We start from the raw sequence: 22,178 nt of genomic DNA, 5'->3' as shown, positions 1-22,178 counted from the left end.
TTGGTGAGTTCCTGCAGTACATCTTGTAAATGGTACTAACTGCTGTTGCTGTACATTGGTGGTGATGGGAATGAATGTTTGTGGAAGGGATGCCAATCAAGTGGACTGCCTTGTCCTGGATGGAGTGGAGCTTCTTGAGTGTTGTTGGAGCTGCACTCAGCCAGGCAAGTGAAGAGTATTCCAGTACACTCCTGACTTATGCTTTGTAAATGGTAGACAGGCTTTGGGAAGTCAGTAGGGAACTACTCGCAGCATTCCTGGCCTCTGACCTGGTCTTCAAGCTAAGCTATTTATATGGCTGGCCCAATTAAATGGTAATCCCCAGGATGTTGATAGTGGGGGATTTAGTGATGGTGATGTTATGGATTGTTATGGGGAAATGGTTAGATCCTTTCTTGGAGATTGTCATTACCTGGCACTTGGTAGTATGAATGCTACTTGCCACTTGACAGCCCAAGCCTGGATATTTTCCAGGTCTTGTGACATTTGGACATGGGCTGCTTCATTATCTGAGGGGTAGCGAATGGTGCTGAACATTGAGTAGTCATCAGTGAACATCCCCAGTTCTGTTGGAAAGAGGATCATTGATGAAGCAGCTGAAGATAGATTGGCCAAGGTCATTACCCTGAGGAACTCCTGCAGTGATGTCCTGGAACTGAGGTGATTGACCTCCGACAACCACAACCATCTTCCTTTGTACCAGGTATGACATCAACCAGTGGAGAGCTTTCCCACAATACCAATTGATTCCATGTTTGCTAGGGCTTCTTGATGCCACACTTGGTCAACTGTTGCCTTGATGTCAAGAGCAGTCACTCTCACCTCACATCAGCCCTTTTCCATGTTTGAACCAAGGCTGAGATCAGAAGTTAAGTGGCCCAGTGGAACCCAAATTGAGCATGTGTGCATAAGTTATTGCTAAGCAAGTGGTGCTAGATAGCACTGTTGATGACCCCTTCCATCACTTTACTGATTTACTGGGGTGGTAATTGTAATGCTATGTATAATCTAAGGAGAGTAAAGGGTTAAAAAAATGATGCTCATTTATAGCAATACTAGATGGCATCACTGAGTAGTCTTACAAAAGGCTCTGAATCTTAGAATTCTGGGAGAAACTGTTGGAAAGTTGATGAAGAAGGATAGTGTGAGGTTGAGTTAGAGTGTATGTTATATTAAAGAGAGATAATTCATTACTGTAACATAGATTCAACACTATTATTTTGTTAGCTGTTAGTCAGCAGAGTATGCAAACCATTTCAAGTGGTGTAAAATAAACTAGCTTTGATTTAAACATTTCACAGTGGGCGAAATTCTCCCAAAACGGGAGAAATCGTCAAACTGCCGTAAAACCCGGGCGGGTTTTACGGCATCGCGCCCCTTCCCGACGGGGGACCGATTCTGGTCCCCCGTCGGGGCTAGCAGCCCGACGTCGGAGGCCCCGACAAGTCGGGCTTAACGAAAATCGTTAAGCCCGCTTGTCGGACTTAGCGCCGGCTGACGCGTCATATGACGTCAGCCGCGCATGCGCAGGTGGAAAGACTCCACCCGCGCATGCGCGGGTGACGTCATCGCGTTTTTGCGCGAAACCCGCGCATGCGCGGTCCGGGTTGCCCCTCAGCCGCCCCGCGTATTGATACTGCGGGGCGGCGGAAGGACAAATAGTGCGCGGGCATCGGGCCCGCTGCCCGCGATCGGTGGGCACCGATCGCGGGCCCATGGCACCCTTGGCACGGCCGTGGTACTGCCGTGCCAATCGGTGCCATGGTTATTTTTTTCCAGGTGGTCACGACGTTTTTACGAATGGCAGGACCAGGTGTGTTTGCCGTTCGTAAAAAGGTCGTAAAGGGCTGGGACTTCGGCCCTTCTAACAGCTGTGAATCGCTGCCGGCCGTAAAAAAACGGCGGCAGCGATTCGTGTCGGGATTTCGGCGGGGGGGGTGGAGAATAGCGGGAGGGCGTCAAAAAAGTCGGGAAGGCCCTCCCGCTATTCTCCCACCCGTCGTGGGGGGGGGAGAATTTCGCCCTTTATGTTCTTTGTAAACACATATGACTTTGGCTATCTTAGAAAACAATACAAGTAACATAACATTTCAACATAACTTTTCCTGTTTCATGTGTATAGGACATACCTGGGCATTTTTTCACATTGCGGGTAGATGCCAGGGTTGTAGCTGTACTGGAACAGCTTGGGTAGGGCTGTGGAATTTTCTGGAGCACAAGTTTTCAGTACTATTGCTGGGATATTGTCAGGGCCCATAGCCTTTTCCGGATCTAGTGCCTTCAGTTATTTCTTGATATCATGTGGAGTGAATTATATTGGCAGAACACTAGTATCTGAAATGCTGGGTACCTCCGAAGGAGGCCAAGAGGGATCATCTACTCAGCACTTCTGGATGAAGAATGTTGTAAATGCTTCAGCCTCATCTGTTGAACAGATGTGCTGGGCTCCCCCATCATTGAATGTAGGCATATTTGTGGAGCCTCCTCCTCCAAGGTGTTGGTTAATTGTCCATCACCATTCACGGCTGGATGTGACAAGGCTGCAGAGTTTAGATCTGATCCGTTAGTTATGTAATCACTTACCTCTGTCTATCATTTGCTGCTTATGCTGTTTGGCACGGAAATAGTCCTGTGTTGAAGCTTCAGTAAATGGTCACCTCATTTTTCGGTATTGCACTGTTGCGCCTGGCATGCCCTCCAGCACTCTTCATTGAACCATGGTGGATCCCCTGGTTTGGTGTAATCATAGAGTGAGGGGGTATGTTGGGCCATGAGGTTGAAGATTGTGATTGAATACAATTCTGCTGGTGATGTGATGATTCACAGTGCCTGATATTTGCCCAATCTTGAGTTGCCAAACCTGTTTTAAATCTATCCCATTTAACACATGAGTAGTGCCACACAACACAATGGAAGATATCATCAATGTGAAGAGGGGACTTTGTCACCACAGGAACTGTTGTACCTACCAACACTGTCTTAGATCGATGCATCTGCAGCAGGCAGATTGATGAGGCTGAGGTCAAGTCTGTTTTTCCCACTTGTTGTTTCTCTCACCACCTGATGCAGACCCAGTCTCGTAATTATTTCCTTTCGGACTCTGCAGCTCAATCTCTAATCATGCTACTGAGCCACTCTTGGTGATGGACATTGAAGTTCCCCAGCCAGACAACATTCTGTGTACTTGCCGCCCTCAGTGTTTCCTCCAAGTGGTGCACAACATGGCGGAGTACTGATTTATCAGCTGAGGGAGGGCAGTATGTGGTAATCAGTAGGAGGTCACCTTGCTCATGTTTGACCTGATGCCATGAAACTTCATGCAGCCCTGAGTCGATGTTGAGGGCTTCCAGGGTAACTCCCTCCTGACTGTAAACCACTCTGCCGTCACCACTGCTAAGTCTGCCATTCAAACAGTACATACCCAGGAATGGTGAGGTGGTTTCTGGGATAGTCCGTAAGCTATGATTCCTTGCGTATGTCAGGCTCTTGCTTGACTAGTCTTTCAGACAACTCTCCCAATTTTTGTGCTAACTCTCAGGTGTTAGCAAGGAGGACTTTGCAGAGTTAACAGGACTGAGTTTGTCCTTTTCGTTTCTGGTGTCTAGGTCGATGCTGGGTGGTCCATCTGAATCCATTCTTTTTAGAGCGTTATATTTCTTTGTTGCCGCAAAGGGAAAAGGTATGGGCATGCCCACACTCAGGATTCTTATAAAACATAATGATGAGTTTATTAAGAGGTATTTCTCATACAATCAAAGATGGTGATCTGCCCAAAGTGCATGCAAAACACTCTTCTGACGTCACTACACATCATGTGACGCAAAACCAGCAGGAATGTATTCTCTGATACATAGAGGTTTGAAACAACTGGGCATCTTGCTGGGCCATTTCAGAGGGCATTCAAGAGTTAATCACATTTCTGTGACTCTTGAGTCACATGTAGGCCAGACAAGGTATAGAAGACAGATTTCCTTCCCTAAAGGACATTAATAATCTTCACAAGTAGGCTGACAATAACACTGCAATTAAATTACTGTGAAAAGCCCCTAGGCGCCACATTCTGGCGTCTCCTCAGGTACACTGAGGCAGAATTCAGAATGTCCAAATTACTTAACAGCACGTCTTCCGGGACTTGTGGGAGGAAATCGGAGCTCCCGGAGGAACCCCACACAGACACGGGGAGAACATGCAGACTTCGCACAGACAGTGACCCAAGCCGGCAATGAACCTGGGACCCTGGACATGGGAAGCAACTGTGCTACCCACTATTAGTGAACCGGATGGTATTTTTTCATGGTCATCACTCAACTTTTAAATCCAGATTTTTATTGAATTCAAACTTCACCATCTGCTATTATCAATGTGAACTTAGATCCCAAAACTTTGCCCTGGGCCTCAGGATTATTAGTCCAGTAACAATATAACTGCACAACCACCTCCCAGTCAATGACCTTCCATCCATCATAGGTCAGTAGTGGCAATGTTTGTTGATGATTACACAGTGTTCAGTGCTATTCACAACTCCTCAGACACTGAAGCAGTCCATGCCTGCGTACAGCAAGCACTGAACAACTTTCAAGTTTGGGTTAATAAATGACAAGTAACATTCATGCCGCACAAATGCCAAGCAACTACCAGTTCCAACAAATGAGACTATCAATTTCCCCCTGACATTTAATGACATTACCATCACTGAATCCGCCACCATTTTGGGGTTAGCATTGACCAGAAATGTAACAGGACTATCAATATAAACACTATGGCTACAAGAGCAGGGCAGCAGATAGGAATTCTGAGGTGACCTGTCCACCTTCTACAGGTCAGGAGTGAGAAGGGATCCACTTTATAAGTACAGCTCTAAAAACAAAAGGTCACACCATCCAAGACAAAGCAACTCACTTGAACAGCACCCCAGCCACCATCTTGAACAGTCCCTCCTTCATCAATGGAGTACAGGGGCAACAGTGTGTGCCAACGACAAGATGCATTATAACAACTCACCAAGGCTCCTTCGACACCACCTTTCAAACCCACAACCTCTATTGTGTTGAGCTGTCACCATGTTTGGCATGTTATTATGTCTTGATGAGATTCTGCTTATTCTATTAGTGACTGAAGATAGTTGGTACATAGTTTTGAGAAAAAAAACATTTGTTAATAAGTTATTCACAAAGATCTCATGATGAGTGCATGGTTTTTTGGACACTATTCTGTGTCTTGCTCTCTTGGACCCTCTTGGTCATCTGACTCGATGTTATGCTTGCATCATCATCAACCTCATGGTTTTAGTTACATAACTTTTAACCCTTTACTCCACATTTACTGCCGAAAAAGGCAGTAGATGCAGGTGAACCCCAGATGAAAGTTCCCTCCAAGTCACTACAATCCTGATTCAGAGCTGTTCTTTAACTGTTGCTGGATTAATATCCTTGAAATGCCTTCCGAACAGCACTGTGTACATAACTATATCACATGGACTGCAGTCATTCAAGCAGGCAGTTCATCTTGCAAACAATGCTTAGACACAATGAATAAATAAAAATAAACTATCTTACTGAGTTTATTGCTCCTTTCTCTTCTTTAAAATCTCTCAAGAACCACTCTGAAACATCGCCACATTTATCTCTCAAAAGATTTATCAAATAATGTCACTGTTCCACAATGCTAGTCACCTCTTTGTTCCGTTGTGTTTGTTGTCATGATATGCAAACATGCAACCAATGAACACTCAGAATAGGACACAACCAATGGGCAGTCAGGACACTCAGAGGTGCCATCACCACAAGGCAGCATGACATAAACACTATAAAAGGGATGAAGCACTCACACCCTGTCTCTTTCCACAGACAAATATCTAGAGAGTTAGACAGGGTTGGCCAGCAGCATCACACCCCAGCACATAGCTTCGAGCAAGCTGGTACAGTTAGACTGAGTTGCTACAGTTAGATTAGCAGAGAGTCGAACTCATTTGAGAACTGTGTTAATAGTTCAATAAACACGTTGAACTCATTTCAGAGTCTGGCGCATCCTTTAGCTAAGACTGCATCAAGTAGCAGCCTGTGTATCCGAAGCAGCATAAGACATTTGTCACAAAGTATTTTCCATTCTGAATCACAACTTCCTCCTAATAGCAAACACAAACAGTTTTATCCTTTCACACAAAACTAATTCTTCATATATGGACTGTAACATGAGCAACGTCTCCAACCAACTCTTAAACATTGCAGCGTGCTGCCATTAAGACAGTACTTTAAGCAATTAAAGTACGTTGAATGTATTTTCTCTAGCATTGGATAGATGCTTTATCTTACTTAACACCCAGCTGGCACCAGTACAAGGAGAAGGAAGAAACTGTGCTGCCAGGAATGGCTGCACCTGAACCAAACGGGGTGAGTGTCCGTATAAAAGCACACATTAAGCGGCTTAAATTGAGCAAGAGGGTAGGGACTTGAAGAGAGGACTTGGTGGAAATTGTGTTAAATCTGAAGAGAATTAAATAAGAATTGAGAGTAAACACCAGACAGTAAGGAACAGTAAGCAATAAGTGTAAGACCACAACGTAAACCATCAGGAAAGATATACAGTTATAGATTATAAAAACATAACCACACTTTCACAAAACAATTGAACACTGAATATATTAAATTGCCTGTTCAACAATGGGTACAACATCCAAAACAAAGCACCTGTTTCAAATTTCATTGCAAGATGCCTGTTCTACCATGCTTGTGTGAATCCCTTTTGCCTTTCCACAACGTTCACGCTCTGGATTTTGAGAGCGAGGACAAGATCCCAATCGCACTGGGCAGAGAGAGCCGGGTGGGGGTGACTCGCGATTGGCCCAGCGAGGAGCCTGATTTGGGGCTCATGAGCGATCCAACCGTTGCGCTCAGATCCGCGTCGAGCGCAACGGGGTCGCTGAACCACGCCCACGATATTTTGGCCTCAACTGCTTCCTGTGGTAACAAATTCCACAGGCTCACCACTCTCTGGGTGAAGGAATTTCTCCTCAGTTCAGACTTTAAATGTTTACCGTGTATCCTTTGACTATGGCCCCTGGTTCTGGTCACCCCCATCATGGGGAACATCCTTCCTGCATCCAACCTGTCTAGTCCTGTCAGGATTTTATGGGTTTCTATGAGATCCCACTTCGTTCTTCCAAACTCCAGTGAACATAATCCTAAACTATTCAATCTCTCCTCATATGTCAATCCCGCCATCACAGGAATCAGTCTGGTAAACTTTTTTTCTGTGCATTATAGGTATCTAACACCATTATTTTCTGAGGATTAGGCCTGTTCCTTACTCCCTATAACCACAAGTGATCAACAAGAATATATAAAAATATAGAAGCATTAATTTAATTGCACAAACAAATGCCACTGTGGTGTTTCCTTCTATCCAAGCATAGGTATGCATGTGCATAAGCTGCAGGATGCTGAATTACCATGATTTGGAGCAGAGCATTTTGGCGAAATCAAAGTAAGTAATTAGGAAAGCCAATAGAATGTTATCGTTGATTGCAAAGGGAATTGAATATAAAGGGAGGGAGATTATGATTCAGTTGGTGAGACCACATCTGAAATAATGTGCAGAGTAATGATTTCCTTATTTCAGTAAGCATGCAGCACATCAGAAGCAGTTCAGATAAGGTTTGCTAGACTAATATCCAAAAGGGTTGTGTTGTCTTTAGTGGAAAAGTTAGACAAGCTAGGCTCGTATCCAATGGAGTTTAGAAGAGTAAGAGGCGACATGATTGAAACCTTGAAGATCCTGAGGGGTCTTGACATGGTGGCTGTGGAAAGGATGTTTCCTCTTATGGGAAAATCTAGATGAAGGAGTCAAAGTATAAAAATAAAGGGTCATTTATTCTCTTCCTCAAAAGGCAGTGGCAGCAGATTCTTTGTATATTTTTAAGGCCGAGGTAGATATATTCTTGATAAACAAGGTGTGAAAGGTTTATTTGGGTAGGCAGGGGGTTACAATTAGATCGGCCATGATGTTATGGAATGGCAGAGCAGGCTTGAGGGACTCAGTGGCCTATTCCCAATTCATAGGCTCATATTTTGAAACGTATGTAAATATTGGTTTGCCCAGACGTTTGGCACTGGGTATATAGTTCATAAACTGCCTGCGTTCTTGCAGATCCAGGTGTAGAACCACACAATTGTCAAGTGCCCACCTAATCTGCATGATTGTAACAATGTTCCAAGTAACTGCGTTACTCCTTCAATGTGTCACACCTGTGCACAGCAGGAGGACCCAGCGGCAATGTTTATTCATCACATAGTGCTGACAGCATGCTTTACTTAATGGCCAACTGTACCTTAAAGGGAATTTGCACCAAAATATTATTGCGATGCAAAGTATTCTAAGTGAACACTGGGGCAGACTGAGGGTACCAGAGTGGTGGATGTGGCATAGGAGGAATTAGTGGAGATGGTGGGCAGGAAGAGAAGTGTCTTGATTCCGCTGGAGACCAAGTGGTCTGCAGGGAACACCCTCAGAAGACAGTGGGTGCAGGTGGCGAAGGAGGTCAGCTCCTGGAGTATGGATCTGAGGACTGATGTGCAAGTTAGGTGGGGTTACGTGACTAGGGCGGGGGAATGGGCCTTAGTACGGTGCTCTTTCAGAAGGTTGGTGCAGACTCGATGGGCTGAATGGCCTCCTTCTGCATTGTAGGAATTCTATGGTTCTATGGACTTGGACATCAGGGTCACAAGAAATCTAACATGGGTGGTCAATGTATTCAGACTGACCACACCAACAATCTCTCACACTGCTCAATGAACCATTCCTATATAACTCATCTGGCAGCATTCTCTAGAACTCAGGACTCAAGCCAGACATCCAGAATTAATCTTCATTTTTTTAAATCATTAATTGGGTGTGGATGTCGCTGGCTGGGTCAGCATTTATTACTCATCCCAAATTGCCCTTGAAAAGGTAATGGTGTGTTGCCTTCTTGAACTGCTGCAACCCATGCCTTGGTTCCACCTCACTCCCACACAGTTATCAATACTGTCAGCCTCATATCCACCTCCCATTGCTTTCAGCTATTCAGCTATGGGAGACATGTCATTCAAACATAGTGCTAAAGATCACTGACATTTTTCCCTGCCTCTTCAGGAAACGATGACACAGAACACAAGGAGAAAAGCAGACCAAGCAGAGGACAAGGCCACCTGCACCCTATGGAGAGATGATTGGCCGTATCATGAGGGCATTTGTGACAGGCCTGCAGCATCTATAGCGGGTATGTTCCTGCCCTGTGTCCCTTCTCAACACCCACATCCCCCTATCCTCAGATGTAGATGATGATTAAGCTGCTGATGGTGTGGCTATGCCCTCACCCATTCCCTCACAGTGCCTTCCCCTTCTGACCTGCAGCTTTTGGACTCAAGAAATGCCATCTGCATTTAAGGGAGAGCTATATAGACTCTTGATAAGGAAGGGGTGAAGGGTTAACAGGGTTAGGCGGGAGGTTACATACAGATCCACCATGTTGAATAGTGGAGCAGCCTCAAGGTGCCTCAATCTGTCCTAATGCTCACTTGCCAGGTCATCGGACTGCAGGGTCCCTGATGAATTCCACTGCAAAGGACTCTAATGAGGACCTTGATGCAGCGGCGTCATGTTCGGAAAGGACATGCACATTGAGATACCTTCACTATCAAGGAGCATGGAGGAGTGCAGAGGGTATGGCATCGAGCTTGCCCTCTCCACAGACTTTGCTGGATCCCACTGTCATGCGACAGACCTAGTGGCACAGTTTCCGCATCCTCGTTACCCGTTACAGACATTGTATGGAAGGGCAACTCTGGTTTCCCTGATCAGGATGTGCCAACACTCTCTGGCAAATCCAGGAACTCACCACAAAAGTATTCCAAAGGACTTTTGAGCACTTTGCAATAGAATTGGTTCCAGGAACATGCTTTGCCTGCAATTAGGTACCTGACATTTAAAGAATGCTATTGCAGAGCCCATCTTGCAGCTTCACGCTTGCTTTTGTCTTGACTGAGCAACAAAAACATTGCCTCCACTAGTGTTAGCCAAATCTGGGATCCTGGTTGGGCTGCTGGCATCAGGCTAGCTTCAATTCAACATCTTCTGGTACACTCAGGGGATGCATCTGTGTTTGCCTTTAACCTGACATGAATTTGCCCAGAAACAGCAGTAAAATGAATTTGACAAAACATAATGGAATTCAACCTCCCCAGCATTAGGTAGCAATCTGCCTGGAGACTTCAGCAGCCAGGATTAAAAAGGCTGGATGAGACGCGTCTCTCCCTGTAACAAGATAGTTGGCAGCTTAGATAAGAATCAGATGTGAATAGGTTATGAGTAAAAACAGTTTACCTAGATGATTGGGAAGATGAAATATGTGTCCATATGATAATATCTCGAGTCAAGGAATTTGATAAGGGCAGACAGCCAGAAACATAGAAGGCAAAATCAAAGTGGAGCAAAGGTATAACTGGACGGATGCTCAGAAGAAAGGAGGCCAGTTAACATCTAGTAGACAGAAGCAGACAAACCAGTTTCCAGCTAACAGCTTCTAAGTCTTCGAGCCAAGGCAGTGCAGGAAACCTTTGTCAAGGCAGTTTAAATATATTCAATGGGCTACAACATTTCCCAGACTTTATTATCCTTCCTATATTGTGTGGTAAATATAAAATGGGTTTACCCTATAATTTATTTAATTTGGATGTTGTTTGGGGAAACCTGGAGACCAGGAAATCTTCAGGAGCTCAGGGATTGCTAATTTATTTTGGAACAAGGGGTACATTATGCATAAACTATGTGTGTGTTTAATAATTCATAAACCTAATTGTTGTAGAGTATAGCATTCCTGTTTGTCTGTATTTGTCTTTTCTTTACTTTAATAAATAGCCTTTAATAATCATTACGCAATGGCAATGCTGCTTATTCTCACTGGGGTTTCACTAGTCTACTCACACCATAACAAAAACAAAACTATACACCCCCATGAACAGGCATTTCAAGTTGGGATACCCTCTCAGATGACATCAGTGTGCTTCGTGACAAACCTTAAAGAATTACCCTTGTGTTAGGATACTGGACCAGACTTCACCATTCATCAGACGGGAACCCCAAACAAATGTTTTTTAATTTGTAAAACTGTGAGGAAAGGATGCTTCACCCCATGAGTGATAACTCTGACCAATAGGTGTTTTGTATGTTAAAACAAACTTTAATTTACACATAGAATTAACCACATTAACAGCAAAGAAATAGCTTATACTTATTAGTTGAACAGTTCTTTGATTAAAGGATAAACTTGAACTTCCTATCAACACCTGCTACTAATTCTAATTAAGTACTGTTCAAATGCCACTTATAAATAAAATTAACAAAACAGGTTACTTGCTTAGCTGTGTGGAGACTTTTGGAATGAGATCCTTTCAAAAGCAGATCCAGTATACTTCTGTCTTGTCAGACACAAATCCTATGGTAAACTGCTGTTAAACTTAAATTCTTATAACAGACTGCAAAACTACAGACAGACCTGGCTCCTTCCAATCATTATATCATGTGTATCCCACTAAGTTCCAAGACATGCTTAGCTCGGACTAAATACAATCCCTCATAAATTATTTACAATCCAGGGAACCATCCAAAAATCTGAACAATGTCCCATTATCCCTTTATCTGTAACCAAGCAAGTGGTTGGAATGAATGATTACCCCATTTTATACATCTCTTTAATTACAGCTTTAGTGTACATACTGCTGGTATGTATTTTAAACCATTAATAACATTATTGCCGCAAATATAAAACATAATATATAACAATTTCTACATTCATCACCCTTGTGCCACACAGAAAATGCTGGTCACTATAAGCGGCACAACACAAAGGACTTTTGCATCCATCAACTGGAATTTGCTCTGATCTTTATTCATTTTTACTTTCTTAATAAACTTGAAGCATTAATTCCTGCAATATCAACTCCAACCAGAGTTCTCCCTGCTTGAGTAACTGTAACAACTGGATGTTCTTTTATAGCAGTGTTGTTCAAACTTTTCTCCCCGGACCCATTTTTACCAACCTGCCATCCTTCGGGACCTATGCCATCCGACCTTCGCAACCCATGGCGGCCGACCTACTTGACCTATGTTGGCTGACCCACGCCCGAACTTCGCGATCCACCATTTTCACTTACCTTTCATGTGACAGGTGAGCCTGCTTGGTCCTCACCATCTCACTTGCTTTGTTATTCAATGTCACATTTCTGATAATGACTTCAGTTGATGATTTACGATCTCATTGCATCCGTTGAAAAACATAGAAGTTTGTCCTCGAACTCGTCCTGCTTAGTCTTAAAATGTCTTTGACATTTTGAGGGTTTTAAACTTTCATTTCCCAGTACTTCCGTGCATATAATATACATGGGGAGGAATTCTCCGTTGGCGGGATCTTCTGCTCCGCCGGCAGCGCACTCAGGCCCGTGGGTTTCCCGACAGCATGGTATGGCCACAATGGGAAACCCCATTGGCCGGCACCGGAATGGAGGATCCCGCTGCTGGCAGCGGCCCGCCATGCCAGAAAATGGGGCTGGTGAGATAGAGAATCCCGCCCCTGAACTTTGAATCCTGATTTGCAATAAGTAATCACCCACACCTCGAATAATCATCTTTAAACTGCTTTGTTCCTGTTTTTAGTTTCTTCTTCATGAGTTTTTCACCAGAGGCCCAGGAGTTCACATCAGCACTGCTGGCAGCTGCAAAATGGAGGAATCGTTCTTGCGCGCTCAGAGCACGTAATGTCAGTGTTTGGGGCGCGTGACTGCTCTCTGCCTCAGCTCCATGAAGCCTCCTCTAAAACCTCCAGTGATTTAAAAAAAACCTGCTTCTGGGTCAGTGTGCTGACGTCAGGAGGAGTTGTTCTGCCCCGCTGAGCTCCGGGCCTCCACATTGCTGAGAGGCCAGGCGTGCACGGAACGGCCGGCATTCTGAAAGCTGGTTATGCCGGCACTTTTAAAAGTCAGTTGCGCCGTTGGGCCCTTCACCCTGCGACTGGGAAAAAGACAACGCATGGCTCCGCGACCCTCCTCAAACCCGGATGGGTCGCGACCCTGGGTTTGAAAATGACTGTATTATAGTAATGTTCTTAAGAGATCCTGCTCTGGTAAAATCAATCTAGAAACTGGGCAAGTATAATTTTAAGAAATTATTTTAGTTCATTTTCTACTATAGGTTTGCAATACTTATGCCTATTAATTTAATGTCTGAACCTGGGCTCCAGTGTGATCTGAAAGTCAGTCCGTTCACACTGATCATATTGTGATTCAAATTGTTCTTCCTTGTGTTTTCTACCAATTACTTGAGTCTGATATCAAAGTTCCACCTGAATGAATCTCCAAATAATGATGCCAAACCTAGCCATGTACTCAAACAAGTATCAGTGATATGATAATATTGAAGAACATTGGAGGTTGCAATTTACATACAAAATTAGTCATTTATTCCAATAGCTGTAGCAAATTTACAAAACATTAAGCTTCTGTTATCACTGAATGCATTCGATTTGGAAATCACATTAGCTCCAACAAACTGTGACTCAATTTCTTCTGCTCATCAATTGTTGTCATCGCCCCAAGTGATTCTATAATTCAGTTTTGAGGAGGGTAAGAGGGAGTACATTGACATTTTGCATTGTTCAAGTGCTGTCTGTGCAGTTTCACCGTTTAATTCTGTATTGCCCTGTCAGATAACTAAAACCTTGGAAATAAATCATCATTCGTGATGGGTGTGCAAGCTGCACAGTGAAGCTGTGAAGCATCTCCACATGTACTCCCAATGCTCCTTAAATCAAATACATTTCTTTTACATTCTTTGAACCCCAGTATAGATTGGATAGTGGTGGAGATAACAAGAAGCAATGTATACCCCATCCCAGCAGGTCCAGAAACAGCGGAGGAGGGCAATTTGCAAGGATGGGATTCCGACCGGAATCTCACATGACCAAGCCTGGTCACCATTTTACGCCAGGGCAGGCAAGGTCTCAGACAGGAAACCCGCCCTTGCCACAATTAAGGCTTCTAAGTGACCACTTAAAGATCACTTAAGGACCTTTATCTGACCAGCCTTGATTTTCAGATTGGCAGGCAGATGATAGATCTTAGGTTGGGGGGGTGAGCCAAAATTGAACTAGACTTGATTTTGGATGGGAAGGTAGGGGGGAGGTGGGGTTGCCTCCATCAGAAGCCCTTCCCCTTGATGATCATTGACCTCCGGACCTCCCTCTCCGCCATCCTATCTCCCAAGACTCACTGCAGGCAAGGAGCTTCTTCTGGATGTCCGTAAGGTCTCAGAGAAGAAAACAATGTGCAGCCCTATGTCCAGTGAAGCCTCCCAGGAGACTCCCCTCCAAGCTATACAGGAAAGACAGGAGGAACCATTTCCCATCTCCCGTCTGACCGCGACGGACTGGATGGAGGTCGCAGCAGAGATTAGCGTCCAGCACAGGGACACCCAGCAGTTCAGGAAGAGGGTGAATGATCTGCTGAGTCCACCAGGGTAAGTGTATCATCTACTCACTGAAAACTGACACTCATAAGGGCATCAGGCTTTCTATAAGTGTACAAGTACACAGGGATAACACACAGAACTAAGTGACCAACCTAAACGAGTATGCCACCACCGTCACAGATTTCATCAGCAAGTGTTTAGAAGATTGCATGCCAAAGAAGGTAGTATGTACGTTCTCCAACTGGACACTATGGCTTAATCGGGAGATACTCCGTAATGAAGGCCAGGTCTGACATGTTCAAGATAGGTGACCCTGACCTACACAAGAAATCCAGGTACAACCTTTGCAAAGTCAAGAGACAATACCAGACTAAGCTTGAGTCACAGACTAACATCATGGCCTCTCGTTGGTTGTGGCAAGGCTTAAACATCATAACGGGCTACAAAGAAAAGCGGAGTAGAATCTATGGCAGCAATGCACCCCTCCCCAGTGAACTCAATGCATTCTATGCTCGGTTCGAGCAAGAAACTATCAAACCGCAGTTTTGATAGTCAGATCGGCCTTCTTGAAAGTGAACCCTCAGAAAGCAATGGGTCTTGACAGGGTCCCTGGTTGTGCACTCAAGTCGTGCGCGGACCAACTGACGGATGTGTTCATGGACATCTTCAATCTCTCCCTACTCCGTTCCGAGGTTCTCATCTGCTTCAAGAAGACCGTCATCATACGGGTGCCAAAGAAGAACCAGGCAACGTGCCTCAATGACTACATTGAGTCTTGGTATCGATCATTATAGAATGCTTCGAAATGTTGGTCATCAGACACATCAACTCCATACTCCAAGAATGCCTTGATCCACTGCAATTTGCATACTGCCACAACTGGTCCACAGCAGACACTATCTCACTGGCCCTACGCTCATCCTTGGAATATCTTGACAACAAGGATCCTATGTCAAACTCCTATTCATTGAGTACAACTCCGCCTTCAACACCATAATCCCAGTCAAGCACATATCAATATTCCAGTACCTAAGACTTGTCTCCTCAGTCTGCAACTGGATCCTCGGCTTCCTTACCCAATCAGTAAGGATAAATAACAACACCTCCTCCATGATAGTCCTCAGTACTGGGGCCCCGCAAGGATGCACACTTAGCCCCCTACTATACTCCCTGTACACACACGACTGTGTGGCAAAATTTGGTTCTAACTCCATCTACAAGCTTCCTGAGTCAGATCTCGAACAATGATGAGTCAGAGTACAGGAGGGAGATAGAGAACCTAGTGGAATGGTGTAACGACAACAATCTCTCCCTCAATGTCAGCAACACTTAAGAGTTGGTCATTGACTTCAGGAAGCAAAGTATCATACACACCCCTGTCTGCATCAATGGTGCCAAGGTGAAGATGGTTGACAGTTTCAAATTCCTAGGTGTGCACATCACCAACAATCTGTCCTGGTCCACCCACATCGACGCTGCGACCAAAAAAGCACAACGGCGCCTATACTTTCACAGGAAACTAAGGAAATTCGGTATGTCCACATTGACACTTACCAATTTTTACAAATGTACCATAGAAAGCATCCTATCTGGTTGCACCACAGTCTAGAATGGCAACTGCTCAGCCCAAGACCTGAAGAAACTACAAAGAGTCGTGAACACAGCCCTTCCATCACGTGAACCCGCCTCCCACCCATTGACTCTGTCTACACCTCCCGCTGCCTTGGGAAAGTGGGCAGCATAATCAAAGACCCCTCCCACCTGGGATATTCACTCTTCCAATTTCTTCCATCAGGCAGGAGATACAAAAGTCTGAGAACACGCACTAAGAGATTCAAAAACAGCTTCTGCCCCACTGTTACCAGACTCCTGAATGACCCTCTTATGGACTGATCTGATCTCTTCAAACATCTTCTCTACTGAGTAGTACTGCACTCCGTATGCTTCACCCGATGCCTGTGTCTATGTATTTACACTGTGTATTTAGGTATGCCCTCAGTTTTTTTCATGAATGGAATGATCTGTCTGGACTGTACGCAGAACAAAACTTTTCACTGTTCCTCGGTACAGGTGACAATAAACAAATCCAAATCCAGGAGTTTGAGTTGCAGCACGCAACAGCAGATGGGGCATCTGCACTGAACGTGTGCCAGCCAATCCATGCTCTCAATCGTATATCAGATTCAGGATAACTGACTTCTCAATCGCTTACTGGGGAGGCTCAGCAGCCGTTACATGCTCCTGAACTGCTCATGCAACCATTGGTATGGAAATCAATCCTCTGTCTTTCTGCAGCAGGAGAATGCCCACAACCAGCCCGAGTGCTCCCAGACTGGAGGCGGAATTCCAGACATCCGAGTCCCCACCCCTTTCAAGGCCCTGGCCACAAGGATAGCCGGGGAGCAGAAGGACCTTTGTCTGTGCTGAGAGGAAAGTAGGACAACCCCAAGAAGCCATACTGCAGTTGTCAACTGTATCCAAGAAGTGAGAGATTTACTTGATTAAGGAGCCTGCTGGGTCAAGCACAAAATATTTATTTTCTTTATTCCAGGTATCAGCAAGATATGGGGGAGGCCAGCAACACAAGTCAACCACAGCCCCAGTCCCAAACACATCACTGAGGAAGATGCCTGAGAAAGCTCAGAGGATGCACCATCATGCTGCTCACCTGCATCCTCCGCCAATGCAGGTACACTCACCTCGCTGGCTGCATGTTCTAGAGTAGGCTCAGTGTCAAAATCTGCTGAGTACATCACTGACACAGGCCCACAGCTGGCAGTGGCAGTGGCAGGTGAATTCTCTAACATACTGCCAGAGAGTAGGCCCTTACCTGCTCAGCCCCATCCAGCTGACGAACCTCTGGACTGGGACCTAAGAGACATGCTGGATATTTGGACACAGGCAGGGGAACGTCAGGCAGGGATGCCAGAAAGCAGGTGCAGACTGGACCAAAGGCTGTAGGAGCCAGTCTATGTTCTGGCTGAAATCATTGCTCCGGCATGTGAGTGATTGGCTGCATCGATGGAAAGGGTTGCGGTCGCCTTAGAGACCCAAGCCGCAGACTGCAAAGTGGCTGCCAGATACGTGCACGGACAGCACTCCATCACTCTAGCTATTGGGTACAGTACAGCAATGGCGAGGGGAGGGGGCATCTCGACCTGTCCATCTGTCCCTTCTTCTCAAGAAGTCAGGGATGTGCCATCTGGCACCCACTGGAAGGAGGTTTGCCAGGGGCTATATTCCATGATGCTACAAGGGTGTCCTGCTGCTCCACCCCCCTCTGTCAGTGAGCCCATTGCCTCCAATAGGTCAAACCAAGGACATTGCACTTGCATTTGTACAGGATACACTAAGCAGGCTCGGACTCTCGAGGCCGCTGATTGCTGACCGCCAGAGGTCAGCCGCCGAAGACATTGCAGTAAACAGGGCATAACCGTCAATTCAGCAGGGCTCAACATCCTCCACATCAGCTGTGGGGCATCACTTAGATGTAGTATGGAACAATAAATATTAAGGGCACAAAGGTGGCATGGGTGGTATAATCACTGTAAATAGCAAACACAATTATAAATTTATGTATAATTGCACCATAGAAACCACAGAAACTCTGCAGTGCAGAGGGAGGTCATACGGCCTATCGACGTGCTCCAAACCACTGAAAGAGCCCCTTATCTGGGCCCACTCCTCCCCCATCCCTGTAACCTCGTAACTCCAACTAACCGTCACATCTTTCGACACTAAGGGGCAATTTAGCATGGCCAACACACCTAACCTGCACAGCTTTGGACTGTGGGAGGAAACCGGAGCACCCGGAGGCATGGGGAGAAAGTGCAAACTCCACACAGACAGTCAGCCTGGCCAGAATGAAACCCAGTCCATGGCACCATGAGGCAGCAGTGGTAACCACTGTGCCACCCATGTTTATGCTTGTGATATGCTCATCACATTGCAAGTTGCTGAAATGATTATATGCATTTATATGCATTGCACTTCTTTTCTGCACATTCACGGGTGATGTGGGCTTATTCACTCACCATTTATCATCTCAGATCATCCATTGTGGCAGGTATAAGGATTGTGAACTGTTGACCTATCAAAGTTGAGGCCTTGGTACGAATCTAGCCACCCAGCAGGTACTGCTGATCACTTAGGATTCCGCTGATAGTGTTTATTGAGCAGCCTCTGTACCGCTGTCTCTTGCTACTCTGGCTGCTGCAGTTCCTGGTGCTGCGTCACCCTGCACCAGTTTCTCTTTAGGTGCACCATGACTCGCAAAATGACAAGGTTGCCTTCGTCCATCATCCGGAATGCTGGTGCGCTTGGTGAACACATTGCAGTGACCCATGTCATTGTCACATTGCTTGAAACTTTCCCCTGTCCCTGATCAATTCAGCCAATGGGTGGACTGTACTTACCACTGGCACCCCTTCCCCCAGAACATACACTCCAACATGGTGAAGGAGGACCACAGGTGAGTTCCCCTTGCATTCAAACATCTGTGTGCATGGATGCATGCTGCCAGGGCCAGGGTCGTGAAAACCATGACCTCTTATCCTCCCTCAGATACTATTGAACTTCCCTCCAAAGCCCTCAAGACACATTCAGTTAACTCTGCCCTTGCCATCACATACATAGCATCCGTTTCCTTATCGACCACTATTATCCACCTGGATACCTTGAAGTTCCAACCCGGTGCATTGGGGCCATCTCCCAACTGGGCCATGTGAAGATCCACTACCCTCTCCCACACCGGCTGTCCCTGCCTTGGAGAAGAAGAGATGACTTCAGTTAAAGCTTCACTGCTTCTCCAGACTTTGTTTGAATGACACCGCAATGGATCTCTCATTATAGAGGGCTGCCGCTGCTGTCTTGGGGGTTGACCACGGAGATGTAAATGCAACGGAGCATGGTTCTCCGTCAAGTTGCCAAATGATTGTTAAGGTGCCCCATTAGTTGGGCCATTAAACTCAGCAGCAAACCCACCCATCGCTGAAGACCCTCCTCCCACTTCATGTCCTGGCTCTCACCATGAGGATGTGTTGTGGCATTTCAATAAAACAACGAAGAACATATCCTATTGATGATGACCCAGCATCTAGTACACTCCACAATCACCCACAAAATTCCCTCTTTTGTCCTTCAACAAAACCACATAATCCTTCATCTCCCTCATGTTTACCCTTCACCTCCAACATTATCTTTGACCAATGTCTTTATCTCTGGTCAGAACAACCTGCACTAACTCTCCCCGGACAGCCTGCACAAACTCTCCCCGGACAGCCTGCACGAACTCTCCCCGGACAGCCTGCACAAACTCTCCCCGGACAGCCTGCACTAACTCTCTCCGGACAGTCTGCATTAACTCTCCCCGGACAGCCTGCACTAACTCTCTCCGGACACCCTGCACTAACTCTCTCCGGACAGCCTGCACTAACTCTCCCCGGACAGCCTGCACTAATTCTCCCCGGACAGCCTGCACTAACTCTCCCCGGATAGCCTGCACTAACTCTCCCCGGACAGCCTGCATTAACTCTCCCCGGACAGCCTGCACTAACTCTCCCCGGACAGCCTGTACTAACTCTCTCCGGACAGCCTGCACTAACTCTCTCCGGACAGCCTGCACTAACTCTCCCCGGACAGCCTGCATTAACTCTCCCCGGACAGCCTGCACTAACTCTCCCCGGACAGTCTGCACAAACTCTCCCCGGACAGCCTGCACTAACTCTCCCCGGACAGCCTGCACTAACTCTCTCCGGACAGCCTGCACTAACTCTCCCCGGACAGCCTGCATTAACTCTCCCCGGACAGCCTGCACTAACTCTCCCCGGACAGCCTGCAGTAACTTTCTCCGGACAGCCTGCATTAACTCTCTCCGGACAACCTGCACTAACTCTCCCCGGACAGCCTGCACTAACTCTCCCCGGACAGCCTGCAGTAACTCTCCCCGGACAGCCTGCATTATCTCTCCCCAGACAGCCTGCACTAACTCTCCCCGGACAGCCTGCACTAACTCTCCCCGGGCAGCCTGCACTAACTCTCCCCGGACAGTCTGCACAAACTCTCTCCGGACAGCCTGCATTAACTCTCCCCGGACAGCCTGCACTAACTCTCCCGGACAGCCTGCATTAACGCTCCCCGGACAGCCTGCATTAACTGTCCCCGGACAGCCTGCATTAACTCTCCCCGGACAGCCTGCATTAACTCTCCCCGGACAGCCTGCATTAACTCTCCCCGGACAGCCTGCACTATCTCTCCCCGGACAGCCTGCACTAACTCTCCCCAGACAGCCTGCATTATCTCTCCCCAGACAGCCTGCACTAACTCTCCCTGGACAGCCTGCACTAACTCTCCCCGCACAGTCTGCACAACATTCCCTGGTCAGCCTGCACTAACTCTCCCCGGACAGCCTGCACTATCTCTCCCCGGACAGCCTGCACTAACTCTCCCCAGACAGCCTGCATTATCTCTCCCCAGACAGCCTGCACTAACTCTCCCCGGACAGCCTGCACTAACTCTCCCCGGACAGCCTGCACATACTTTCCCCGGACAGCCTGCATTAACTCTCCCCGGACAGCCTGCACTAACTCTCTCCGGACAGCCTGCATTAACTCTCTCCGGACAGCCTGCACTAACTCTCCCCGGACAGCCTGCATTAACTCTCCCCGGACAGCCTGCACTAACTCTCCCCGGACAGACTGCATTAACTCTCCCCGGACAGCCTGCACTAACTCTCCCCGCACAGTCTGCACAACATTCCCTGGTCAGCCTGCACTAACTCTCCCCGGACAGCCTGCACTAACTCTCTCCGGTCAGCCTGCACTAACTCTCCCCGGACAGCCTGCACAACTTTCCCTGGTCAGCCTGCATTAACTCTCCCCGGACAGCCTGCACTAACTCTCTCCGGTCAGCCTGCACTAACTCTCTCCGGACAGGCTGCACTAACTCTCCCCGGACAGCCTGCATTAACTCTCCCCGGACAGCCTGCACTAACTCTCTCCGGACAGCCTGCATTAACTCTCCCCGGACAGCCTGCATTAACTCTCCCCGGACAGCCTGCATTAACTCTCCCCGGACAGCCTGCACTAACTCTCCCCGGACAGCCTGCACTAACTCTCTCCGGTCAGCCTGCATTAACTCTCCCCGGAGAGCCTGCACTAACTCTCTCCGGACAGCCTGCATTAACTCTCCCCGGACACCCTGCACTAACTCTCCCCGGACAGCCTGCACTAACTCTCCCCGGACAGCCTGCACAAACTCTCCCCGGACAGCCTGCACTAACTCTCCCCGGACAGCCTGCACTAACTTTCTCCGGACAGCCTGCACTAACTCTCCCCGGACAGCCTGCACTAACTCTCCCCGGACAGCCTGCACTAACTCTCTCCGGACAGCCTGCACTAACTCTCCCCGGACAGCCTGCATTAACTCTCCCCGGACAGCCTGCACAAACTCTCCCCAGACAGCCTGCATTAACTCTCCCTGGAGAGCCTGCACTAACTCTCCCCGGACAGTCTGCACAACTTTCCCTGGTCAGCCTGCACTAACTCTCTACGGACAGCCTGCACTAACTCTCCCCGGACAGCCTGCACTAACTCTCCCCGGACAGCCTGCACAAACTCTCCCCGGACAGCCTGCACTAACTCTCCCCGGACAGCCTGCACTAACTCTCCCCGGACAGCCTGCAC

The 22,178-nt window shown here is 47.1% G+C and overlaps 1 protein-coding gene across 1 annotated transcript in view; it reads right to left on the bottom strand.

The window, feature by feature from the left end:
- Window positions 1–22,178, bottom strand: part of LOC119977474 (melatonin receptor type 1B-like) — a 168,299-nt gene that overhangs the window by 100,433 nt on the left and 45,688 nt on the right. The gene's annotated exons all lie outside the window — the stretch shown is intronic.

Source organism: Scyliorhinus canicula, chromosome 14, assembly GCF_902713615.1.
Source record: "Scyliorhinus canicula chromosome 14, sScyCan1.1, whole genome shotgun sequence".
In the NCBI taxonomy this organism is placed as follows: domain Eukaryota; kingdom Metazoa; phylum Chordata; class Chondrichthyes; order Carcharhiniformes; family Scyliorhinidae; genus Scyliorhinus; species Scyliorhinus canicula.
The sequence above is the reverse complement of the archived record's forward strand: the minus strand, read 5'-3'. Positions and strand labels throughout refer to the sequence as shown.